At 48.2% G+C, this 21,138-nt stretch overlaps 1 protein-coding gene across 7 annotated transcripts in view; it reads left to right on the top strand.

Annotated features, from left to right (window-relative positions):
* The window catches only part of PTPRT (protein tyrosine phosphatase receptor type T), a 1,115,914-nt gene that overhangs the window by 380,703 nt on the left and 714,073 nt on the right, over positions 1–21,138 (top strand). The gene's annotated exons all lie outside the window — the stretch shown is intronic.

Below are 21,138 nucleotides of genomic sequence, written 5' to 3'. Positions count from 1 at the left end.
TTGTTTGTTTGAGACAGAGTCTCACTATATTGCCCTGGGTTGAGTGCGGTGGCGTCACAGCTCACAGCAACTTCAAACTCTTGGGCTCAAGTGATCCTTGTGCCTCAGCCTCCCAAGTAGCTGGGACTATAGGCACCTGCCACAATGCCTGCCTATTTTTAGAGATGAGGACTTGCTGTGGCTCAGGCTGGTCTCGAACCTTGAGCTCAGGCAATCGACCTGCCTCGGCCTCCCAGAGTGCTAGGATTACAGGCGTGAGCCACTGCACCAGGCTGAGTGCTCTCTTTTTAAAAATAAAAATGTAAACCTGGTTCTTTGTACCCTCAATGAATCCCCGACAATTTAAAAAATAAATAAATAAATAAAAATAAAAAGTCAAAGCAAATATGTCATGACGTTCACAGTTGTTAATCCTAGATGATGGGGCTATGGGTGTTTATTATTATTATTTATTTTTTGGTCTCTCTATTTTCTGACACTTTTAATCTATTAAAAAGTAAAGAGCATAAACGAAAAAAATTAAGTGTACAGGGACTTGTGCCACGTTGTATAGTCAAGACGTGATGGGGCCGTGATTCAAGCAGAGACGCAGGGAAGACAGGAATCGTGAGCAGGGACCGCACAGGGAGGAAGGAGTGCTGAGAACCGGCTGGGCTTGGAGGTGATGCTGAACCTGCTGGTACCCCCGTGTTTCCGTTGCTGGGGGAGTTACTTGTAGTGACTCTAATGCCCTCACTTCTAGAAATCCCACAACCACATGCTAGGAGAGCAGGACAGAATCTGGAAATGCTCCACGCGCCCTGCGTGCTGAGCAGGTGAGGGGTGGCAGGCACCAGACACGATTTCGTACAACTGCAGACTTCAGAGGCAGTCCAGGGCAGTCCTGGATGTGAACTGGGTTTGGAGCTTTGTGTTGGCACTCTTCGAACTAAGACAGTCCCCAAGTCCTGATCAGTTCCCAGAGACCAGGCGCCGTGGGGTGGGTGCCTGATTCAGCTTCAACAGATACTTAATTCAGAATTGGGCCAGGGAGCACGCCAGGTGCTCTGGCAGGGCCTGTCTTATCATCACCGCAGTATCTGAGTAGGTCACCTTCTCCTCCCACTCCCCGGTGTATTAGTACAGATTTGAGTTTTAGCATGAGGGTGAGTAATGGACACAGGGGGTCTGGGGGTAGTCGTTGTGGATTGAGTCAAGCCCCCTGCCCCTAAAGATAGGTGCAAGTCCTAATCCCTGGAACTGGGGACTGTGACTTCGTTTACAAAATGTTCTTCACTGAAGTAATTGAGTTAAGGTTCTCAAGATGAGATCATCCTGAGTTTAGGATGGACCTCAAATCTAATTATAGGTGTCTTTGTACGAGAAAGGCGGGGGAGACGTGAGGCACAGGGAAGGCTGCGTGAAGACGGTCAGAGGCAGAGACTGGAGGGTGCAGGTGCTGGGGGCACCGCAAGCCACAGAACTCTCAAGAGAAGGAAGGATTCTCTCTAGAGTCCTCGGAGAGAACGTGGCCCTCAGACACGCCTCCAGTTCAGACTTCTAGCCTCCAAAACTGGGAGAATTTGAATATTTGTTAAACCACCAAGCTAGTGATCATTTGTTACAACATGCCCAGGAAACTCACAGACCAAGTTAGGGAATGTTGGGAAAACCACAGTTTCTGAGTTAGGATTGGTCCCCTCTGCTCCCTCTTGGTGGTGGTGAGTAAGCAGCAGCTGCCTCCTCTGGGAGCAGGATTACTGGTAAGCCCCCCTGGCAGGACAGGGCTGTGTGTCCTGCACATACTTTTCAGGTGGCCCCTGTCACCTGGCTGTCCTCCTCAGTTCTACTCACTTGCCCTGCCCAGCCTCAGAGCAGGTCTGGGAGAACAGTGGTGGTGTGATGATGGTGCCAGAGTCTCTTGCCTGGGCTTCTGTGTCAGCCCCTTCACTAGCCTCCTGCTGCAGCCACTGCCTCTGTGACGCACTTCACATCCCTCTGGTCCCTAGATGTTGCTGATAGACAGTCCCCTGTGCTCTCTCCTGTGCCGGGAAACAATCTTTCCCAGACTCTGCGGCCTGCAGGGTTCCAAGGAGATCCCTTTGATGAGGGATCTGGAGGGCAGAAGAGCAGGGTTGCCACTGAGGGCACCTGGGGGTGTTGTGAGGCAGCTGACTCTAGTTGGTGCCTGTGTCTGCCGAATTTCCACCTGGTGGTCACCCAAGCAACTAAAACTACAGGCATGTGTTTTCCCATGACCCCTACACTTGGGGGTTTCCTGAGGATGACCTGCCTGACTGCCATGGCCCCAGCCTTCCAATGGTTATGTAAAGGTCTGAGTCTGCGTATGAAAACTCTACCTACTGGAAATATCCAGAGTGGTTCTCAGTTTCCACTGGAACCTTGACAGAGACGTTGATCTTTGTGAAATGAATATTTTGTCATGTCTCAATTCTTCCTAAAGCATCCACTGGCTCCTGGTGGACGGTCACTTCCTTAGCCTGGCTGTCAAGGCCTGGGCTTTGTGCCTGACCTCAGCCTCCCGGCCCTCACCCCCCCATCAGACCAGGATAGTGGATGACCCTGGAATCGGCTTGTGTGGTCACCTATCAGCTTTTTTTGTGCTGTCCCCTCTGCCTGCAATGATTATTCTTTTTCTCTACCTGGAATATTCCTACATGTCTGTTAGAAAACTGTGAAGATGTCACCTCCAGGTCACCCAGACAGAGTGATTTCCTCCTCATTTGTGTCCCCCAGCCTGTTGTCATAGTTGGGTTCTCTGGGAAGCAGAATCAGAGAAGGTGACTGTCGGGTAGGGTGTTCATTAGAAAGTGCACTCTGGGACTAGCAGCCCTGGAAGGGCAGGGGGGTCCAGGGACAGGCAAAGGGAAGAACGGAGCTGAAGCAGACCTAAGGACATCCATGGCCAACTCCAAGGGGAGCCCTGGTGCTAAAATGGCCCATCAGGGTCTCCAAGGGGCAGGCAGGGTGGGTCTTGACACCTGCCTTTGTTAGTTACCCATGTGCAGCTCCTGAAAGGCCAGGCCTTGAGTGAGACCGTGCTCTGTAGCTGATACATACCCTGGGGGGCCTATGGATGAAGGCTGGTGCCAAAGTGCCCCAGCAGCTGGGTAACAAGACCTTCCTTAAAGAGGGGCCTGGGCAGTCTGTCATGAGGTTGGCTATTCCCATTCAGAAGAAGAAGTCCTCAAGAAGAAAATATTTCTTCTGTATCTCTGCATCCCTGGTACCATCTCTGGTACGTGACACTTTTCTTAGCGAATATTTGATGAGCACATGGATGAGAAAAGGTGTGAATGAATGAACAAATGAATTAATGGATAGAAATGTATGGGAGGAACTGAAACCCTGGTAAATGATGTTCCTTCAAAGAATTTGTATGCAAGTTGAGAAGCTTGGGCCGCACCTGTTATCTGTGCCTTTGGCTCTGGGCCAGGGTATATCAATTTTGGTGAAGACAGGGGTAAAGCAGGGCATAGTTTAATCCCTGGTGTAGGCAGCAAAGGAAGAGTTGGAAAACCTTGGGAAGTGGGTATAACATTAGATCCACATGTTTGGAATAAGTCAGTGGTTTAGGACTCAGGAATTCTACTCTGGATGCCCAGAAGCCATGGCAGAAATAAACCTTTCTTGCTGGAGGCTGAAACTCACAAAGACAAGGCAAAAATTAGCAGGGAAATCGTGGCAGCACATTGCATCTTGGAAGGTGTAGTTTTCACGAGTGCAGTGGTATAGGTGGGCTGGGAGAAAGGCTTCTGCGGATGGTGGATTTTCATGCGCGCCATCTGTTCCTGGTGTCCCAGAGCCAGGCAATAAGCATGGGAGGGGATCCAACTGCTGTCCTCCTGCATCTAATCATAGTTAATAATAATAATAGCCAACATTATTGAGAAATTAGTATTTGCCTGGTACTATTATAAGACAGGGGTTAGCAAAATATAGCCCCTGGGCCTTTCCTGCTGCCTGTTTTTGTAAAGCTTTGTTGGAATGCAGCCGTGCTTACTCATGTATCTGTTGTCCACGGCAGCTGTCACACTCCAGCAGTGGAATTGAGTCCCTGGGACAGAAGCCTTATGGTCTGCAAAGCCTAAAATATTGACTTCCTGGCCCTTTTTGGAAGAAGTTTGTCAGCCTCTGCTGTTACACGCATTGACTCAGTTAATCCTTGTGGTGATCCTGTGATGATCCATTTTACAGATTGGGCAACAAAGAGAATCTAAGTAATTTATCCAGGATACACTTTAGGAAATGGCAGAGCTTGGATTTAAGGGCAAGTGGCTGGCTCCAAAGCCTGCATCTTAATTGCCATGCTGTGCTCCTAAGTATAAACCCATATGATAAAAGAGTCGTTTGCAGGTTAGGAATGAGGGGTGAGACGTGCCCATCTACCTGCTCGGCAAGTGTGTAGAGGAGGATTTTGACAGATGAGGGACAAGCCCGCTTTCCTTGTCCTCTCAGCAATGTGTGAGCAGCACTGGGTTGTGGTATTTAGAAGGAAAGAGGTTGAGACTCAAGAAATTTACTCCCAGCCACGAAATCTGTAGTATGAAAGGCACGCAGCATCAGAAATGCACAGGCTCAGAAAATATACCGTTCATAGAGACTTCCCAGGGACATAATCATCGCAAAGGTACTTCAGAGCCTCGAAAGACGAGCTACAAAACAAGAACTCAGAATGGGGAAATCATAGACTAAAAGGCTGGCCCACATCCCTGGAGGGGTGTCTACAGGAGCCCTATTCAACTTGTTTCAAAGCTCTTGAGGAGAATTTTCATCTCAGCAAACTGTCTCTGATTAAGTATCTTGGCTGTTTTGTTCACAGCTGTACTCCCGGGGCCTACAACAGTGCCAGGCACGTAGCAGGCTCTCGACAGACATTTGTTGTAGAACAAGCCAGTGACATCCATGACCAGGAAGTCCTGGGAAAGGGACACGCTCACTCTCCCTTCCCAAAGGGACCTGGGAATGGCTTCGATGCAAATAAGGCCACTATAAACTCTTATCCCTTGTTAAGCGTCTTCAGGAAAAGTTTACCCACTGCAGTGACGAACTCAATTAAATACCACAACTCCTTAGGAAGCACTGACCTGTGCCCGGAAATGAGACTACAGGAAATACACCAAGACGTGCGTGAGGTTGTCTTTCTTTGGTGGGTGATTTTTCACCCTCTTTTCTACTTTTCTGTTTTTTTTTTTTTCCATATGTCACTTTATAATTAAAACTGATTGATACTTCCCCATGTTTCTTCCAAATTCGATGTTTCGTCACCTCTATTTAAACCCTCCTAAGCACTCCTTTTGGGCAGTGAGAGCAGCAGGGCTCTAGAAAGCTGGTTAGGGGTTGAATTCTGTCTCCTCAAAATTCACATGTTGAAGTCTTCATTCCCAGTACCTCAAATGTGACCTTATGTGGAAAAAGTCACTTGTAGACCTACGTAGTTAAGATGAAGCCACACTGGAATAGGTTGTGCCCGCAATCCAGGGTGACTGGTGTGTTTATAAAAAGGGGAAATTTGGAGACAGGTGTGCTGGGGGGACCGCCCTGTGAATCCAAAGGCAGAGGTCAGGGTGGAGGAAGGCACCCGTGCACAGAGGGTGCCAGAATTCACCAGTGAACCACCCGGAGCTCAGGGAGAGGCCTGGAAGAGGGGAACTGATGTTCTCTCACCTCCCTGAGAAGGAACCCCGCTGACCCCCAGATCTCAAACTTCTGGCCAGGAACCCCACTGACCCCCAGATCTCAAACTTCTGCCCAGGAACCCCACTGACCCCCAGATCTCAGACTTCTGGCCAGGAACCCCACTGACCCCCAGATCTCAAACTTCTGCCCAGGAACCCCACTGACCCCCAGATCTCAGACTTCTGGCCAGGAACCCCACTGACCCCCAGATCTCAAACTTCTGCCCAGGAACCCCGCTGACCCCCAGATCTCAGACTTCTGGCCAGGAACCCCGCTGACCCCAGATCTTAGACTTCTGCCCAGGAACCCCACTGACCCCCAGATCTCAGACTTCTGGCCAAGAACCCCGCTGACCCCCAGATCTCAGACTTCTGGCCAGGAACCCCACTGACCCCAGATCTTAGACTTCTGACCAGGAACCCCGCTGACCCCAAGGTCTCAGACTTCTGGCCAGGAACCCCACTGACCCCCATCTCAGACTTCTGGCCAGGAACCCCACTGACCCCAAGGTCTCAGACTTCTGGCCAGGAACCCCACTGACCACCATCTCAGACTTCTGGCCAGGAACCCCACTGACCCACAGGTCTCAGACTTCTGGCCAAGAACCCCGCTGACCCCCAGATCTCAGACTTCTGGCCAGGAACCCCGCTGACCCCCAGATCTTAGACTTCTGCCCAGGAACCCCGCTGACCCCCAGATCTCAGACTTCTGGCCAGGAACCCTGCTGACCCCCAGATCTTAGACTTCTGACCAGGAACCCCGCCGACCCCCAGATCTCAGACTTCTGGCCAGGAACCCCACTGACCCCCAGATCTTAGACTTCTGACCAGGAACCCTGCTGACCCCCAGGTCTCAGACTTCTGGCCAGGAACCCCACTGATGCCCATCTCAGACTTCTGCCCAGGAACCCCGCTGACCCCCATCTCAGACTTCTGGCCTCTGGGACTGTGAGAATCCATCTGTCGTTTGAGCCTCTGTCTGGGGGGGCCTTCATGGTGCAGCCCTAGGAAATCCAGAGCTCACTGGGCATGTGACATCTCAGTGCCAGGGCTGCCTCGCCCTCCCTGCTACAGCCTGTTCCGCTCTGTCTTTCTATCAGTGTCCAGTTCCCTCCCCCGAGGTGGGTAGAGGACTGTGGTGGAGGGAGGCATCTCTGGAGCGTGGAGGCTGCTGGACGGGTGAGGTAAATGGCAGCAAGCGGAAGGGAGCCCGGGGGAGGTTGTGTCTGCATCACAGGCAAGGGCGTAAGTCCCAAGGGGATTCCTATAGGAAAAGTGGGAAAAGAGAGGAGGATGGGAGGGTGGCGGGGAGAGGCTAGACAGGTAGGAAGTCAGCTTTGCTGCCGAGAGGACAGGGGTCAGGCTGGGGGTGAGGACAGAAGAAGGGTGAGATGGTCAGGATGAAGGCCAGAAAGAAGGCCACGGGCCCAGGGGCTTATTTTAAGAGGTCCCAGCGGTCAGCCATGGGGATATCTTAGTGGCTTCAAGGACCCCCGTGGGACTGGGAGGCTCCTTGTGTCTATTTGTGAGAGTGCTCAGTGCTCTCCAGGTTTCTTCCTGTGCTCACCTCTGACATGCACAGATAGCTGTGGCCTCCTGGGCCATGAATGTCCCCCTCCCAGCAGGGTCTCAAGAGGGTGGGGTTAGGAGTCCTTCCAGGAAGCACAGATAGGAAGGCAGTTTCAAGAGTATAGGGCAGCGGTCAGGAATGCAGGTTCTAGACCCACACCACAGTGCTGTGACCTCAGGGAACCTGCCCCTGGCTGGAAAGAGGAGGGAGCTCCCAGTGGACAGGAGCTGGGAGGAGGCCCTGAGTATTGTGGTCCACCCAGGTAGGCTGAGGCTCAGGCAACCACTTTGCAAAAAATGTGGTTCTGAGATGTGGACGTGCGCCAGCATCACTGGACGGTTCGCAGACCACAGACGGCTGACACATCTCAGAGTTACTGGTTTACCCAGTCTAGGCTGAGATGTGGACATGTGCCAGCATCACCTAGACAGTTCATAGACCACAGACGGCTGAGTCCGTCTCAGTGTTACGGGTTTAGTCTAGGCTGAGACGTGGACGTGCACCAGCATCACCTGGACAGTTTGCAGCCCATCTCAGAGTTACTGGTTTAGTCTAGGCTGGGGCCTGAAGGTTTGCTTTTCTAACAAGTGTCCCAGGGTATGGAGGCGGCTGGCTTGGGGATGAGGAAAACCACTGGTGGAGAGGAGGGTTCCCTGGGATCAACCGGGGGGCTGTTCCATGGCTTCTTGGTGCTTCCTAGGGCCACTGCCTATGTGCACAGTGTGACTAGAACCTGCCTTGCCCTGCTGGTTTGTGGGGTCAGCAGTGTCCCTGCTGTAGTCAGAAATCCCCACAAAGGCTTAGGGACACTATTGCTGCTACCAGAGGCCATGGCAGCTAACATGTAGCTCTCCCAACGTGCTAGGTACTGTTGGAAGCATGTACCATATTTAATAAGCTTAATTCTCATAACAGATCTACGAGGCAGTTTCTGCTTCTACCATCGTCCCCTCTTCTCCATTTTTCAAATGAAGACACCAAGACTCAGAGAGGCTAAGTGACCCACCCAAAGCCACACAGCTGGTAGCTGACAGAGATGGGACCTGACCTGGCAATCTGACCAAGAGTCTTCACCCCTGACCTATGTGATTTCACTGATCTGGCAGGAAAATGGGGGCAAGAAATGACCCTACGGCTGTTGGACATGTTAATTGGCCTCTCTGTGCATTCATTCATACCTCAAAAAAGGAAATAGCTTTTCCAATCTCAGATGAAAAAAAAATACCTTTACATTATAAAAAAAAAAAATAAGCTGTCAGGATTAATTGGATAACAGCTGTCAAAGTCTTGTAGCTCCTTAGAGAATGGTAAAAGAGGAGGAATAATTATTGTGCTATTTTCTATTCAGACCCTAGTACATTTGGGGGAGTCAATAAGTGTCTAATGATATTCTTGGTAATTAGCAATGATGGAAGGGAGACTGCTTAGGCCAGAGGAGAAGGCTCACTGGAGTGGGGCAGCAGAGGCAGCCTGTATGTTTGATGGCCTGTGGCCAAGGACCTCCCCACTGAGAGAAGAGGGCACTCTGGGAGGAGGGAGTCTCTTCAAGCAGGTCAGCTTCCCCGGGGCAGCACCATTATCCATCTGCCCAGGTTTATGGGCCCCAGCTCTAACAGAGCTGGGCAAGTAGAGACCAGCTAGTCCAGTGGTTCTCAAACTGTGGCCCAAGGATTAGCGGTATCAGGATCATTTAGAATCTTGTTAAAAGTGCAAATTCTTGGATTCTACCCCAAACCTCATGGGAATAGGGCCCAGCACTCTTTAACAAGTTCTCCTGGTGGTTGTGATGCGTGCTATGATTTGGCAACTATTGTTTTGGAAAGAAATAGCATTGACTTTGGAGTCAGACACACCTGTGTTTGAATCCTGGCACTACCATCACGTGGCTGTGTGACTTTTGACAACTCACTGCACCTCTCTGAATATCAAATTTCTCATCTGTAAACCTAGGGATAGGAGGTTAGAGAGGTGGTCTGTAGGGCTCTTACTTTCTACCTATAATTCCTTCTAGCCTCTCTGCAGGGCTGAAACTGTCTTGTTTCTCAGTTTTGAAACAGGCTGTCTCATCTGCATGGGGTGACCCCTCTGTTCTCTCTTTCCTTGTCTGACACGTACATGACCTTAGGCCTCAGCATAGAGCTTATTTGCTCCAGAGAGTTATTGTTTTCTTTGCTTTTATACCTTTCCCCCCAAACCAAGTCTGGTTTAGATACTTCTCTTCGTATACATGTCTTCTTATGAAGCTTCCCATATTCTTGTAATTCTTTTCCTTGTCTGTGATCGCCAATAGGGCAAAAACTCTCCCATGCTGACTGCTAGTCCCCGAGAGTGCCAGACACATGGTAGGAGCCCAAGTCATATTTGAAATTAGAACCAATTTCATTAAATTTATAAAATGCTTGGTTCTGGTGGATTTCATGAGGAAGCCATTGGAAGAGCTGGTCTTGGTGGATTGGACCACACATGGGAACCCGAGGCATGGAGGCGCCAGTAGACTTAGGGAGGCAGAGTCAAAGAGAAGCGAGCAGAGGGAGAATGCCCCCGTGGCTGAGCATTGGAGGGGAGGGCGCTGTGGGATTGGGGTGCGGACAGTCTTTAGCAGGTCTGCATGGGGCTGAGGGACCTGTCTGATGTCAGCATTAGGTAGTGTGACACACTCATCTCTAAAACCCACAATGCCATCTGCTCATGAAGGGCCAAATAATATGGTAGCATCTGTCCAACACTCAAAGTCAGACGTCCATCCTAGCATTGCTGGGGCAGGCATTTCGCACAGCTTAGAGTCCCTCTTAGCCTCCGTTTGTTTATGTATTCGTGTATATATTTGTCTATCTGTCTGTCCTGGACAGGGTTATGGACCTCTTTGGGAAACAGAGGGATGCTCTCCCTAGAGAATAAAATAAATAAATAAATGAATAAAACAAAACAATTCTCCGCCGTTGACCTTGCCCCTCGCTGGGTGCGTGATGAGGTTGCTTTCAGACTCAGCTGTTTCAAGGGAGATAAAAGCGTCGGTGAGAGGGAAGCAGGACTAAATACTTCATGTCTCTCCGAGCCCTGGCACTTTCAAGCCTGGGAGATAATGGCAATGACCCAATTTAGTAATGCAAAGGCAAGACCACACCATTTGACAGGCTTAGTCATCTCCTCATTTTGCTTTTCTGCTCCCCGTTTCCATTCGTGTCTTCTCCCATGGCAAATGTGTGAGGTAGTAATCCAGTATTTTCCATGGAGTATGGCAAACACTCTCTATATAAGACGCAGTTGAACATTCTGCGAGTGTAATTGGAGCATAAATGTGACTAATCAAAATATTATCCTGCCAACGGATGTGTGAAGAGTTTGGAGATTTAAAAAATATATATATTTTAGTTCCACGTCATTTCCATTTAGAGCTGAAGAAGCAGAGGACTGAGCCCAATGAACGTCAAGACCATGTGGGGTCTGACAACAGTCCCGGCCGCCCTGTCGTTCTCTTTACTCTTGCTATGGCAGCAGTTCGACAACCTATTTAATTTTTGTTTTTTTCTCCCACTCTTTGGCCCTCTCCCTACTTGGACTAGCCCTCCTGGGCAAGGCCAGCTAACTCCAGGGAGTTTATTTGTCATCAAATATGACATCCCAACTTGGGGCATGGAGATTATTAGCTAAATGGTAAATAAAACTTCCTCGGTTTGAATCCTGGCTCTACTTCCAGTCCTGTGACCCTGAGAAAGTTACTTAACCTCTCTGTTCCGGTTTTTGCATTTGGAAGAGAAGAAGAATGATGACTACCTCATAGGGTTTATATCAGAATGAAATTAATGGACCTGTGTGAAATGTGATAGTGTGTGTTTGCTGCTGTTGCTATTATACTTAAGAGCAGGAGTGACTCCAGAGAGAAAGGAATTCTCCTCAGAACACAAAAAGTACTGCATTTGGGGAGGCACAGGCCCAAGGGGAAAGCTCTTTCCTCCCCACCTCTTCTTTAGAAGGAGCATTGGTAGAAAATCCAAGCCAGCCCTGGCTCCTAACTCACTACTAACTAGTTGTGAAGTCTCAGAGCCATGGACTTCTCCAGTGGTGAGAACTCCAGAGACTCCACCTGCCTGTTTACAAGTGAAGAGGCAGAGAGGGTTCTTGCCCATGGGGCCTGTGTGCCTCACAGGGTGGGCAGGGCATCTAAGGGGAGAGTGACATTGTCCAGCCCTCACTTCTGTCCTGACCCTGCCCAAGGACTTGTGCTATTTCCAATGTCAAAGAGCAAGTGGAACAAGACCTTACGTGTCATAGTTTTTGCAGCCCGCTTGTCATTCTGTCCTCTTTGGGGTTCCATTGTTTTCTTCTGCAATCACATTCAGTTTTCCGTCTGGGAGGGCGAGATAGTACCTTGAGATGTTGGCAGAGGCGAGTTAGGAAGTGACAAAGAGGTGAACACGGGTCCTGGGGTGCCCGATGATGCTGTCCCTGGGTCTCAATTCATCACGCGATTGTCATAAGGACTGAGAGGGACAGTTGGGCGACAGCTTTTTGTGTTTGCTTTGCTTTCTGTTTGGGGAGTCCGAGGGATGCAAGGTTATTGAGGCTTGCACGTGGCTGAGGTTGCATTCGGCTTTGTCTCCATCGCCTCTCTCCTCTTCTCGTCTTCCTCCCTGATCAGCCTGTTTCCTTGCCTGTATTTCATCTCTCTTTCTCCTCCGTCCCTCCCTCCTTTCCTTCCCTCCAACCACCCTTTCTCTTCTCCTCTCCTCTCCCCTTCCCTCCTCTCTACATCTTTGCCATAATTCTTTTTTCTTTTTCTGTCCCTCTTCCTCGCTGCCTTCGTCTTTGTCTCAGGAACGGTGAAGGAAGGCAGGATGTCGAGGCTGTCTGGCCTTCGGGGGAAAGGCCCAAGTGTACATAAGCCCCCACCTGGCTTTGCTGGAGTCTGTGGAGCAAAGGTTAACATAGTGCCCCTTCCACCTGTATATATTCAAATCCAGCTACCTGGGGTTAATACCATTTTTAAACTCCATTATCCACACCTAAATGGATTATTAGATAGCCGTTTCTTAGAAAATTGCCTTACCAGATTTGCATATGAAATACTTAAATCCCAGCTTACTGGTCTGAATGAATGATTGCAGAAATACTTGTTACGCAAGTATTCACGCAATCTGACAAAATGTTCGCAGTATTCAATCCCTTGAAATTTCCTTGTTTTAAATAGATGTATTTTCCTTGTTTTAAATAGATATTATGTATCCATTACATTGTAATTAACACCTCCTCCCTATTTTCTGGTATGTTAGAAAAGAAGCAAATGTCTCTCCTTTTCTTCACACATGACCATTAGATCGCATTCCTAGATATTATGGGCAATGTTGAATGCTATGCTTGTTAGCACGGGCATGGGTTTACTATGTATGACTCGCCCCCTGATTACCAGCTTGGACGGCAATACTGGTCACACTGTGTGCTTCTGTGTCTCCTGCACATATGTTTTCTTACTTGCAAGGGCCTTATGCCTTGATGTTTCTGTGCCTCCTGTACTTTTGCTATGACCAGACTGCTAAATTTCTTCATTATGGACCTTTAAAGTAGGTGTTGTTGAAAATAACCGTACTAGGCTTAGTGCCTGTAGCTCAAGTGGCTAGGGCGCCAGCCACATACAACCGGAGCTGGCGGGTTCGAGAATCCAGCCTGGGCTCGCCAAACAACAATGACAACTACAACCAAAAAAATAGCCGGGTGTTGTGGTGGGCGCCTGTAGTCCCAGCTACTTGGGAGGCTGAGACGAGAGAATTGCTTAAGCCCAAGAGTTTGAGGTTGCTGTGAGCTGTGACACCACGGCACTCTACCCAGGGCGACAGCTTGAGACTCTGCATTATGAAGTGCGAAACAGCAGCACAGGAGTAACTGTTCTCTGGGTATTCGTAAAAGCCACATGGAGCAAGCGGCATTTAAGTAGTTTAATGAAAGCGTGTTAAGGGGACCCATCTGCCAAGGGCAGTGTGGACGCAGGGAGCGCATCGCTGAGCAAATGCCCGGAGACGGAGAAGCACAGGGCCTCCGGCGTGTGTGTTAGCTTCCCATGGCTGCTGTAACAAATTTCCACAAATGTGATGGCTGAGAACAGCACATGCTTTTTAAAAAATCATATAGTTCTGGAGATCAAAAGTCCTAAATGGGCCACACTGGGCTAAACTAAGCGGCACTCTTTTCTGGGAGTCTTTAGGAGAGAACCCATTTTCTTATTTCTTGTAGTTTCTGCAGCCCTTTTTCTGGCGCATGCGCCCTTTCTCCAGGTTCAAAGCCAGCAGAATAATAGCATCAAGTGTCTCTCAGACGCTGGCTCTCCTGCCTCCCTGACCCCTTACAAGAGCCCTGTGATCACACTGATCTCATCTGGAAAATCCAGAATAATCTCCCTGTCTCAGGGTTCCGTGTTTTCCACCCTGAACACCATCTGCAACCTTACTTCTCTTTTGCCATGTCAGGTAAGGCATTCACAGGGTCCAGACATTAGGATGTGGACATCCTTGGGAGGATAATATTCTTCCAACCACAGAGTGGATAAGAACTGTGTGCAGATGGGTCTCTGGGGACTTTTCACATACAAGGCAGGGAGGTGGGGGCCAGGATGTGAACATCTCCAGATACCTCCGGGAAAGGGAGTGTTTCCTATAAAGGAGGGCATTCATGGACGAGCAGGACACGTCAGACACGTCATGGTCCGTTTCATATCTCGGAAACATGGTGCTGACTGCTGGTTTTATTGGATGGTGAATGAATCAAGGACTAGACTGGTTAGGAAGGTGTTACAAAAGTCCAGAAAAGAAAGAAACAAACAATCCATGACAGACATGCTGTGGGCCTGACCCCAGGCCAGTGGCCATGGGGGTGGAGAGGAAGAAGGTGATCTGAGAAACTTGACTGGCAGGCATCCCCCAACCTTGATGCCTGAGCACTTATAGGGGTGGAATGGAGGGGGGTGGTGCAGATTTCATTGTGTTTCTCGGTGGATCCCTGGCTATGTTTTTCTTCAGTCTGTTGAGCCTCCCTGCTCTGTTGGAAAACAAAAAACAAAAAAACTTTAGGGATATGGGAAAGATAGGAAAGAAGCTGTTTTCCAGGATCTAGGATGCTGCAGTCCTTCTCTAGATGTCTTATAAATGGTATTTCGTTTAACCCTCATGTGAGATGGGTTTTCATGGCCATTTTATGGAGGAGGAGACTGAAGCTCAGAGTTTAAGTGATTTGTCTGAGAGTCTCTGAGGGGGAAGACGTGTAGCTGGGTGTCCAGGCCAGGCCAGTTGACTCCAGGGCCCCTGTGTTGGAAGCATCCTTCATTGCTCATGCTTGCCAAGGGCAGGGACTCATTGGATAGTCGTTGAACTACATGTCAGACTGACGCTGGGAGGGGCCTTCACATGTGCACCCGCTTTCCCTAAAACACCTGACCTTTAGCGTGCCTTGGGCCTCTCTGCTTCCTGGGGACAGCATGTGTTTTCACTCCCTTAAAATGTCACTCCTGTGACTCTATGACTCTTGCAAGCTGGGCATTTAGTGGACACCAAACAGGAGTTAGAAAATCTGAGCCACAATCTCCCTTGTGTTGTGTGACCTTGGGCCACTCACTTGCCCTTTACTGGAGTTTATCAAATGAGTAAGTTCGGTTAGCTGAGCCACTGTGACTCTCCTGGATGTAATTTCTTGTGCTTTGATGAATAATCTACAACTTCTAGACCAGAGCTATCCAAAATAACTTTCTGTGACTATGGAAAAAATATTCTGTGTCAGCATTATTTAATATAGTAGCTGCTGGCCCTATCTGTCAATTGAGCCCTTGAAATATCACATGTATCTCTAAGGAAATGATTTTTTTGTCCTATTTAATTTTAATTAATTCAAATAGGCACAGGATGCTATTGCTGCTGGTTAGGAGAGTGCATTTCTAGATCCTGAAGTCTCTGCTTCCTGAGCAAGGGTAAGGGATTTGGGTACTTACCACTTTCTGGACGCGTGGCTTTGGGTGACTGACTTCACCTGTCTGTCCTCAGAATCCCTTGCCTTAAAACAGGGATAGCATGGCGCTACCTCATTGGGATGCTAAGTGATGCTTAGACCAAACTCTTGGGCTCAAGTTATCCTCTTGCCTCAGCCTCCAAAGTAGCTGAGACTAAATGCACCCACCACAATGCTCAGGTAGTTTTTCTGTTTTTTAGTAGCAAAGGGGTCTTGTTTGCTTAGGCTGGTCTTCAACTCCTGAACTCAAGCAATCCACCTGCCTTGTCCTCCCAGAGTGCTAGGATTACAGGTGTGAGCCACCACGCCTGGACTCACATCTTATCCCTTTGAATAAAGGGATTTGTAGGAAATAGGGACCCTACTGGGGTACCAGAATAATAATGCTAACTGTGGTGGCAGTAATACTTCAAAACTTCAAAATTTCAATGGCTTAATAGCCCAAGAATAACATATTCCTTCTTTACATAAAATCCACAGTGTGTATTCCTAGTAGGAAAACCATGACCTTCCTTATAGTCATGGTCATTCGGTGAACCAGATTGTATTTATTATGACTCTGCCATCTCCTGAGCTCAGCTCTTGAAATCCTGACCTAGTAAGTTCTTAAAACACATGAGCTGCTATAGATTACATCACCACCCCTCATCTGCTGCTATTTATTATGAAATTAACATCTCTTGAGCTAAGTACCGTTTTTCCTTTAATATTCATTTGAAAACAGAGAAGCAAAGCGTTTTGATGTGCAGGTTTTACTGTCCCACTTTACAGACGAGGACATTGAGGCCCAGGGAGTTTTATTGACTTGCTCAAAGTCACCCAACTAAGAAATGACAGAAGTGGGACAGAAACCAGTTTTCCTGACCAATGGTCCAGGCTTCGTTCCACCCTGCCACAGCTGTGTGGCTCTCGGAGGCACTCGGGGCCTCGCCGTCATCCTTTCCCTTCCGGTAGGTGCTGGCACTGGAAGCTGGCAGGGCCACCTGTCTGCAGGGACTGCGCTGAGCTCTTGGAGCTGCAGGCCCTCAGCTGCCAGTCGCCACAGCATACTCATGTATTCTTAATGAACAATGTGCAAAGCCATTAAAAACTCAATTAGGACTTTCTTTTTAGTGCCGACGTGAGGAAATGCAATCCTGAGGTGCTCATGTGTAAACACAATAGCCACCATCTGCTATGGAGAAGCGTTCTGCCTCCAAAAAGAGGCTCTGTGTTGCAGACACATCAATAACGGGGCGCTTATCAAGGCATCATTATGCACGAAGGGGAAAAAATGGAAAATTTATGGCCAGCCGGAGAGTACTTCCTGGTTTAATTCCACAATTTTCAGCGCTATGTATAATAACTATGAGGAAACGAATGCTGTTTTATGTTGCTTATCACGTTAGTGGATTTTTTCCTTTTTTTTTTTAAGAGAGAAGGAAAGAGAATGTATTTACAGTCTTTCTCTTTCTTGTTTCTGACTGATCTTGGCATAATGACCGGCTCATTTTTGATCTCCAGGAAATTGACAGCCCCAGGATGATATTAATTATGCCAACCTGTTGATCAAAGAGGGCCTCTCCAGGCTGCTGATATGCAAGTGATTTCAATCCTGAACAGTCTGTGATGGCAGGCCTGTCTCAGCTCAGAGAGCAGCTTCCTTCCCCGCTCTCTGTAAGACCCCCATAAGGTGGGCTAGATGTGGTGAGAGACAGAGGTGGCCAGGTCCCGCCTCCCCTAAGATACCATTCTCGCTTGCTGGATGCTTCTGTGCCTTTGCGTGTGGCGTCTCCGGAGTTATCACCCTGGGTGATGCTCTTTAAGGATGTTCCAATGTGGAATGTCTTGCAACTTTGCTTAGTGGCTAGCATTTCACATCTTTTTTTTGAGACAGAGTCTCACTCTGTCACCTTGGGTAGAGTGCCTATGGCATCACAGTTCAAAGCAGCCTCAAACTTCTGGGCTCAAGAGATCCTCTTGCTTCAGCCTCCCTAGTAGCTGGGTCTACAGGCGCCCCCTACAACACCTAGCTAGTTTTTTTCTATTTTTAGTAGAGACAGGGTCTCAGCTCTTGTTCAGGCTGATCTCAAACTCCTAAATTCAAGCATTCCACCCACCTTGCCCTCTCAGAGTACTAGGATTACAGGTTGAACCACTGAGCCTGGTCTCACATCTTATCCCTTTGAATGAAGGGGCTTGTAGGAAATAGAGATTCTACTGGGGTACTAAAATAATAATGCTAGCACATATGCTTATATGCATACACACATGAGCATATGGGTACACACGCACACATGTACACACACGCATACATACATGTGTGCACACACATGCATACACACATACATACATGTGCACACACATGCACACACGCATACATACATGTGCACACACATGTGCATACATGCATACATACATTTGTACACATGCACACATAAGTACGTGTGCGCACACACATGTGCATACACATAAGCGTGTGTGCATACATGTGTATACACACATGCGTACATGTGCACACACGCACACTTGTGCACACACACAAATAGAAATAGTTAACTTCAAAACTTCAAAATTTCAATGGCTTAATAGCGCAATAATAATGTATTCCTTCTTTATATAGAATCCAAAATTCGTGTTCCTAGTAGGAAGACCATGAATTTCCTGTAGTCATGGTCATTCAGGGAACTGGACTATATTTACTGTGGCTCTGCTCTTTCCTGGGCTCTTGAAATCCTGAACAGTCAGCTGGTAAATGGGAATAGAAAGAAGGGACCCGTGAGTCTCCCACCGTAATGGACCAGCGAGGCTCCCACCGTAATGGACCAGTGAGTCTCACACCTTAATGTGAGTGCAGATCTTCGTAGCATGCAGATCCACAGTCAGGAGGCCTGGGGTGGGTCTGGGAGTCTCGTTTCTGACAAGCTCCCAGGTGATGCCGAGGTTTCTGGTCTGAGGACCTTCCTTCCAGGGACAAGATGACGTAGAATGGAGATGTGGGGGTGAGAGGGAGGAGGCTGAAAGGAACTCTGGATGGGTCTGGAGGTGCACACATTGTACTCACACTCTGTTGCCTAGAAGTAGTTGCGTGGCCCCTGCAAATACCAAAGAAAGGCTGAAGGGTGTAGTCCCAGTGTGTGTCCAGAGCGATGTTGCATGGCTGTCACAAAAGCCCTTGGAGCAAGGGAAATTCCATCTCCTCAGTAAGCCTGCCCTGCTAGGATGAAAAGGAATGAGAACACAGGCCTGGGAAGGAAAACCTTCCCAGCTCTCTTGCCCGTGGATCGTCAAAGGCACGTGCACCGGGTGTGCATTGGCAGGAGAGCAGGAGCTGAAATGTGCCTGCAGGTGTCATGACCCTCCCGTTGTGGGACTAATGGACCATTGCTCATCTATCCAGGGAGACCTTCTGGAACCCCATGTGATACAGTCCAGCAGACAGCTGTGGGCATGGATGCAGGCTGAGTCATACCTCTGAGCCTCAATTTCTCCTCTATGATGGTTTCTTCCTGGCTGTTCCCTGGAGGGTCATGACAGTTAGATGACATGGAGATGTCTCTCCACTCACCGGGTGTTACTTCCAGGCCATCAGCGAGGAAACTTTAATCCCCTGGAAGCACTAGTGAAAATACTACCTTTACTCCACTTTCAGTGGCCCCTACCCTGAGGAGTGGGTGGGTTTTCTGATTGGTAGTACGGTGAAAATCCGATAGCTGTGGCTCCAGGTTTCTCTGTGCCTGTCACTTTGCTCCTGGTTGGCTCCTTTTTGGTATGAGTCTGCCCGGCTGCCCTAAGGGGTCCTCCCACTAGGAGAGCTCTCACCCTATGCATCTGAGCAGCATTGGAGGAGGGGTCCATTGTCATCCAGCCATCTGCATGTTCATTTAGGGGCAAAAATGCAGAAAGTCTAATTTGGCCTCAAGTCCAAGTTACTTGGTGAGTAGTAAAATGGAGTTTTTGAACTCCAGATCCTGTGTCTGTTTTTCAATTTATTAAGGGTCCCAGGAGGAGACAGAGTTTGATTAGTACTCTCTAGGACCCCAACACGACAGGGATTGACCAGCACTTATTACCTAGAAGCTGTTATTCTTTGTGGTGTGAGGGTGAAGGGCTGAGGCAACTTATAGCTGTTGAAGTGGCTCATCTTGGCTGAGGATAAGTAGTCTTAAGGTTTTATCCTGAACTGAAGATTTTAGTGGTTAAAGTAAGATTTTAAAACAACGGTGGTTTTCTAGGTGGAAATATTCATCCCAGAATCACTTGGAATATATCCGCTGTGTTTTATGACATGGTTTATTTTGTAGATTCCCAGGACCCTAAGCTGCAGAGTTCAGCCCTCCCACTTGATTGTGAAATTTCCTTGGACATGTCTTTAATTTTTCCAGGCTCTATCTAGCCACCTGCATTGATGGGGAGCTCATGTAGCCTCAAGCCAGTCAGTCCCATTTGCACCAGCTTTGTCTGTTAGAAAGTCCTTTGCACATTGAACTGAACTATACCCACTCATGTTTTCTTTCATGGGCCTGCCCTCTTGGGCACTGTATCAATTAGCTATTGCCACAAAAATGCTGCATAAGAAAACAGGATGAAACTCAGGGGCAAACAACTATAAGCATTTATTCCTGTGCTTATGGAGCTGTGTGCTAATTGTGGATTGGCTGATCTAGTTTGGGCTTGTTGGTCGTGTGGTTGAACTTGCAGCTCAGGGGGTGGCAGGACTTGGTTCTTCTCCATCAGCTGAGGTCAAGTCTCCTCTGTCTATGTTTGTTCTTGATCCTGAGCTGTAAGGGGCACCAGCTACACAGGGCACATTCTTCTCTTGAAAGGTAGCCATAGTGCAATGGGGCAAGCCCAGCTAGGCAAGAGCATTTTAACCTTGGCTTGAGTCATTGTATCAGCATCCTGTTGACCAAAGCAACTCATAGGATGGAGCCCAAAGTCAGGGGATGGGGACATGCCCTCTGCTTGTACTGGGAGGAACTGCAAAGCCAATGACAAAGGACATGGATCCAGGGAAAGATAATAAACAGGGAATGAGCATTTAATGTCAAAGAACTCAAAAGAGGCTTACTTCCTGTGTACCAGGTGGGTTTTTGTTAGTGCTTGGAAATAGTAGCTGTGTTTTCTGCAGATAGTAGTAACAGTAATAGCATTAAAGTTGGAGAGAATCTAGGTCTCTCTAAGTGGCTCTAGTCCAGTCACTCAATCTTTAAGTAAAATGGAAATTCTCTATCTTCCAGGGTCAATTTGAAGATCAAATTGGACAGTATATAAATATGATGCCCAACATCAACACGGCACTCCGCTGGTGCTCAGCAAGTATTGCTTACCTGCCATTCTACCTGAACACCTTCCAGTTGGTTCTTATACTTCTTCCGGGTCTTCTTTTATATGCTCTCCTTTGATATGTAGTTCTCTGTGATTAACAGTCTAGAGCAAATATCCTTATGATAAAATGATTTTTTTTTTCTTCTGGGTAGGTGCCTAGTAGTAGGATTGCAGGGTCTAAGGGGAGGTCTAATTTGAGATCTTTGAGGATTCTCCATACTTCTTTCCAAAGAGGCTGGGTTAGTTTGTAGTCCCAACAACAGTGTAAAAGTGTTCCTTTCTCTCCACAACCACACGAGCATTTGAAACTTTGGCACTTTGTGATGTGGGCTATTCTCACTGGGGTTAGGTGATATCTCAGAGTGGTTTGGATCTGCATCTCTCTGATGATTGGGAATGATGAGCATTTTTTTCCATATGTGTGTTAGCATCCTTCTGTCTTCCTTAGAGAAGGTGAGGAAGACTTCTGTGGCAATTGCAACAACAATAAAAATAAATAAATGGGACATAATTAAACTGAAAAATTTCCGTACAGCTAAGGAGACAACTAAAGCAAATAGACAGCCTTCAGATGTTTGCATATTATGAATCGCACAG

Source organism: Nycticebus coucang, chromosome 21, assembly GCF_027406575.1.
Source record: "Nycticebus coucang isolate mNycCou1 chromosome 21, mNycCou1.pri, whole genome shotgun sequence".
Lineage (NCBI taxonomy): Eukaryota > Metazoa > Chordata > Mammalia > Primates > Lorisidae > Nycticebus > Nycticebus coucang.
The sequence above is the reverse complement of the archived record's forward strand: the minus strand, read 5'-3'. Positions and strand labels throughout refer to the sequence as shown.